The following is a 6,000-nucleotide window of genomic DNA, read 5'->3' as shown; positions in this document are numbered from 1 at the left end:
GCCTTGTGCCAAGGACCCATATTAATAGCACCAGACTATGAGAAACCATTCATCGTGGCTACAGATGCGTCGGACCTGGCGCTGGGAGTCGTCTTGCTACAGGAGAGAGAAGGCACCAGACATCCAGTGGCGTACCTGAGTCGCAAGCTGACGCCGAGGGAGAAAAACTATTCGTCGGTCCAGAAGGAGTGCCTTGCGGTCGTGTGGGGACTGAACAAGTTGCGCCCATACGTGTGGGGACGAAGATTCACAGTGACTACGGATCATCGGGCCTTGTTATGGTTGCAGACTATGAAAAACCATAACACTATGCTGCAGAGGTGGTCCTGGGCCCTACAGGACTATCATGTGGACTTCCAGTTCATAAAAGGCAAGGACAATGTACTAGCCGATGGACTTTCCAGGCAAGTGGCTGGGACTGCAGTGGCGTGACCAGACGGAGGAACAAAGAAAGACATTTTCCCCATAGAGACTTTTATTTGTTAACGCGACGTATAAATCCTGGAACAGGAATAATACTCTGCCGTTGTTTAAGGGGGGGGGAAATGTGATGTTCCTATATTAATGTATATATGGTAAGTGTTGGTTGTTTAGAAGATACATGGTAAGTGGAGTGAAAGAGGAGGGGGAGTGAATGGGCAGTAGAATGCTAGATGATTGGCTGAGTGTTTAAAATGGCTGAACGTATAAAAGAGTGAGAGTGGAATCTGGGGGGGAGAAGAGAAAGAGTGTGTTGCTTGGTGGGGTTTAGAGAGTTGTTTGCCAGGAGAGAGTGGAGAAGGAGGGGGGTGGAGTTTGGATTAGTATTGAGTAAAATCATATGCTTATGTGCCTTAAGAAGAAATCTTGTTAATCTTGTTAGCTTTGTTATCTTTAATAAAGACTTAATTTGGTTTACCAAAGGCCTGATCCTTGGCTGGGGTTTCACAGACCAGAAGGGAGGGTAAGGTAATGACCAAGGCTGAAGGGGAACTGTAACAAATGGTGGCAGCGGTGAAGAGAATAACAATACCAGTATTCAGAGTCTCTGGGAATACTAGTATTAGGACGTGACTGGTGGTTGCCTAGCAGGGGCATCTGTTGAGATCTGTGCTAGAGCGGGGAGAGAAAAAATAAAATAAAGGACAGTCCGGACTGGTGGAGTCCCTGGTGGTGCCTAGAGACAGGCAGTAACCACGAGCAGGTAGGAACCTGACAGGGAGAGCCAGGGAAGGGCATCACACAGACCTCTTAAGAAACAGGATGGGAGGGACGGGTGTGTGCTGGGACAAGCAATGGCAAGAATCTACCCGGGAAATGCACAGAGAAGGAAAGTCACGTGTGCTAAAGAAAGATGACAAAGATGGCTTTTTCAGCAAAACTGCTCTGTTTATCAATTCCTATACAGTCAAACAAGCAGCCTGATGGTTTGAAATTCCTTTGTTAGTTTGAAATTCAAGTGAAATGTAAGATTATTGTAGTTAAGTAAAGATTGTTTGCAGCACCTTTTTTCTTATGAGGACAAAAGATTGAAAAGAAAGCAGAGCAAGGTTGGGCCTCATTGTGGGAACACAAGGAAAAAGGAAGCCGCCTTATGAGTCAGACTATTGGGCCTCTCCAATGGGGATTAAACCTGATAACTTCTGCGTGCAAGTCGGATGCTCTGCCACTGAGCTGCGGTACCTTGAGACTTCCTCACCGCTTCACACAGAGGTTGACTGGGGCAGAGGCTAATGGGGAAACTGTCTATGGTGGGACCAAGAACCACACCAAGGATGGCTATTATGCCAGAATGAATTTTAGTCTTTCAGGGGCCACAAAACTCTTTTGTGTTTCTACATGATATCAGTATCAAAAGACGAATTGCTGGAGGGCCTGGATTCACTGGGAGATGGCGACACTTCCCGGGAGCCGATGTGGTGGGATAAAGGCCACATTCACATTGTACATTTATTCCACTATTATTCTACTTTAAGCAGTCATGGTTCCTGTGACTAATATTAAGGGACTCTGCACTTCTGAATTTGCCACTGCACTACTGGTCTCAAGGAACAAAGGCAGTAAAAGCAGCTGAAAAGCAGTTAAAAACAGCACAGAAAATAACAGCGGATCCATTTAAAAACAATAAGCAGGGCACAGACTCGCTCATCAAGCTGGAAGACCTTGTTGGTGTGGTTGCCGTAGCGGTGAATTCCAGCGTTCCCTGCCTATCTGGTTGTACCCAGGTGTTAATGCCAGCCAGCAGGAAGAGAGAGACACTCAGACACAGGCCGTTAAGGTTTAAGAGTCTTTGACTAGACAGGTTTACAGACATGAACTTCTCTCTTAGCTTCTCCAATACAACCCCCACACTCTTGCTTTCGCTTTCAAGGTTTATGTACATGTTCACTGCCCCTGCCAGCCACATCTCCTGTGCGCTGACCTTGACAGTCCTGGACACAGTTTAACCTCTTAAGTGTCAGTTCTTACTGTCTTTCTGGAAAAGTCCACACTTAGTCTCCTGAGCAGCCTACAGTTCCCACCTTTTCCATAAAGACATCACTTACATTTCAATTTCACTTTTAAACAATGTTTCATACATTACATTGTTTCACCACATGTACATTTCTTGTTACATTGCATTTCATGTCATTGCATATTAAGACGGTTTAATACAGTCTAGGTACAGAGTGTCTTCATCAAACTTCATCACGTTTGTCTCATGGCTTTTAACTATGCCTATTTGAAACCTATCTGGAGGTTTCCCCAGGTTCGCTCTTTCAGAGTGTCTTAGAGTAACCGTTTCCTCTGTTTCCCTCTCATTTACATCAGTAACAGGTTCATCTTCTTTTTCTTCTTTTATCTCCTGTTTTAACACATGATCATTGGATGTAGTGTGTGCATTATTGAGTTCAACATATGTCCTTTGTTCCCAGTCCTTCTCTTGAACCTCAGTGCTTCTGCTCAGCACTACTCTTCTCTGACTTGGCACCCACACTCTGTAGTAAGCATTCTGGAATCCCAAAACATTCCCTCTTTCTGCTCTTTGGGCCAATTTCCCGTGCCTTTTGCCTTTGGGTATGTGCACCCAGCACCTCGCCCCAAATCTGGCTATGTGTCGCAGTCTAGGCTTCTTCCCTGTGAGCTTCTCATAAGGAGTCATGTTTAGTGCTCTGTGAAACAGCCTGTTCTGAATATACGTTGCATACAACATGCACTTTCTCCAGAACACATTCGTTAATTCAGAATCTTTCAACATTGCTCTTGTTGCCTCCTGAAGTGACCTATTTTTTCTCTCTGCTTTTCCATTATGAAATGGTGAAAATGGTGCAGTGAAATTCTGTTCAATACCTTTATTTGCCAAGTATTGCTCTAGGGATTTTACAGTAAACTCTCCCCCCTGATCAGAACGTATGCTTTGAATTGTCACACCGTGTTGTGTTTCAATTTTCTTTACAAATGCTTTCAGTTTTCCCTCTGCTTCATTTTTACTTTTAAGCAGATATACAGTGCAGAACCTAGTGTAATCATCCACAATTACCATAAAATACTTTGCACCCCCTTGTGAACCTTGGAATGGTCCAGCTAAATCCACATGAATCAACTGATATGGTGTGTTTGTGTTACATTCTGCCTCTTTGCAAATAGGTGCAACTGTGTCACATCCATACTGTTACTGGGTGTTTTCATTATCGTTCCATAACTAGCATGTCCTAGTTTTCTGTGCCATAAATGAACACAACTCTCATGAGATTTTCTGTTAGCACTTACTACTGCACAACCTGTGTGTTTGAACTGAATGTAGAACAATGCATTTCTCATATACCCTTTCATACAGATTTTGTCTCCTTTCTGTATTTCACATTTCCCTTGTTTAAATGTGACAGTATACCCCATAGCATTCAGTTTATGTACAGACATTATGTTACATTCCAAACTTGGCACATACAATACATCAGTCGTTATTGTATTCAATGTATTTAACTGTACTGTACCTCGCCCCAACACTTGTCTTTGTGTACCATCCGCCAGCACAACCACTTCTTTAACGGATTGTGAAGTTTTGAACAAGTTTAAGACTTTCACCAAACTGTGTGTAGCTCCAGAATCGACAACAAACACAACATTGTCTCTGTTCTCACAGCTATCCTGTTTACAGGTTTTCACACTCACCATCTGCACGCTGGACGGCTTTCTGCCTCTGCCTTTCCGCTTCAGTGCACAGTCCCTTTGCAGATGTGTATTCGAACCACACAAATATCAAGTTTTATGTCCAAACAAATATGCTTCTGTCTCTTTGACATTTATCTTCCTGCATTCTCTTTGCTCTGTTTTTCCTCCGGTTTCTCTTCTTCTCTCCCACTCCTGGAGAAGTTTACCGGCAACGTATTCCTCCGTCAAACCAGTGTCCGGCATGGCTTCTAACGAACTCACTAAATTATCCCAAGATGCGTCCAAGGAAGACAGGATAATATAAACTTTCTGTAACTGTGTGTGTTCAATATTCCGCTCCTGTAGCTCAGCAAAAAGTCTCTTTAATTCCATAAGATGCTCAGACATGGTCCTGTTCTCAGCCAGTTTCATCTGATACAGTTTTCTAGCCAAATATATTTTGCTACTGGCCGCCTGTTGGACATGAACTGCATTCAAAACTGTCCACATACTTTTGCTGTTGGCAGTTCTTTCACATGTAACAACTGAGAGTCACTTAACGCCAATATAATAAAAGCTCTTGCCTTTTCATCCATGCGTATCCACGCTTGCTGAGGAGCTCCTGGTGGGTCGTCTTCTATCACCTGCCATAAATCTTCTTTTGTTAAGAAAGCTTGCATTTTTAGTCTCCAGCTTGAATAATTACGTTCAGTGAGCCTCTCCAGAGGCATCCCAGCTGAAAGTGAAACTGCCATCTCTGCAGCACACTTTTCCTTCCGCCATCTCGATCAAGCACTCAGCCACTCTCCGCTCCTTCCTAAGCGTCCGTCTTGCTTGCTTCTTGCCTGGTCTGTTTGCCCCAGCTCCGGGCTATTCTTTCGCCCCTGTGGTTCTGCTAGGCTGGGGAGGCTGGGCCCGTAACCCCTGTGGTTGCCATAGTGGTGAATTCCAGCGTTCCCTGCCTATCTGGTTGTACCCAGGTGTTAATGCCAGCCAGCAGGAAGAGACACTCAGACACAGGCCGTTAAGGTTTAAGAGTCTTTTACTAGACAAGTTTACAGACATGAACTTCTCTCTTAGCTTCTCCAATACAACCCCCACACTCTTGCTTTCGCTTTCAAGGTTTATGTACATGTTCACTGCCCTTGCCAGCCACATCTGCTGTGCGCTGACCTTGACAGTCCTGGACACAGTTTAACCTCTTAAGTGTCAGTTCTTACTGTCTTTCTGGAAAACTCCACACTTAGTCTCCTGAGCAGCCTACAGTTGGAACAAATATGTCTTCTGTTGTTTCCAGAAAGTGCCTGTTATATTTCAGCAGGGAAGACCTGGCCAATCCTCCAGATGTTTTGGGCAGCCATGGTGGCTGGGGCTGATGGGAGTTGTGGTCCAAAATATCTGGAGGGCACCGGGTTGGTGAACGCTGCCCTATATCAAACTTGCTCTCCGCGCACTGGAAAGGGAATCTTCTCTGCTGCAACCCAAATGTCTGAAGCCAAGAACACACCATACCTTTAAAGCACATTGAATGCATGTTACTTCCCCCCCAAAAAGTATCCTAGGAATTGTAGTTTGTTACGGGTACTGGGAATTGTAGCTCAGTGAGGTCCTGGGAATTGTAGCTCAGTGAGAGATGAACTACAGTTCCCAGGACTCTTGGGGGGGGAATAATTTATTTTTATTTTATTTATTCATAAAAATATATGCTGCTATTCTTAAAAAGAAAACACATAGCGGTTTACAATATATAAATACAAGATAAAGCCATACAGGAATGCAAAATCAGAAATCATTAAGGAGAAAGACATCTCATTTGCCTGCGTAAGCCAGGGGACTCCAAAAAGTTTTCAGCAGGCGTTTAGAAGTCAGAACAGAGGCTTGCTTGTGTTT

Source organism: Rhineura floridana, chromosome 3 (assembly GCF_030035675.1).
Source record: "Rhineura floridana isolate rRhiFlo1 chromosome 3, rRhiFlo1.hap2, whole genome shotgun sequence".
Classification (NCBI taxonomy): domain Eukaryota; kingdom Metazoa; phylum Chordata; class Lepidosauria; order Squamata; family Rhineuridae; genus Rhineura; species Rhineura floridana.
The sequence above is the reverse complement of the archived record's forward strand: the minus strand, read 5'-3'. Positions refer to the sequence as shown.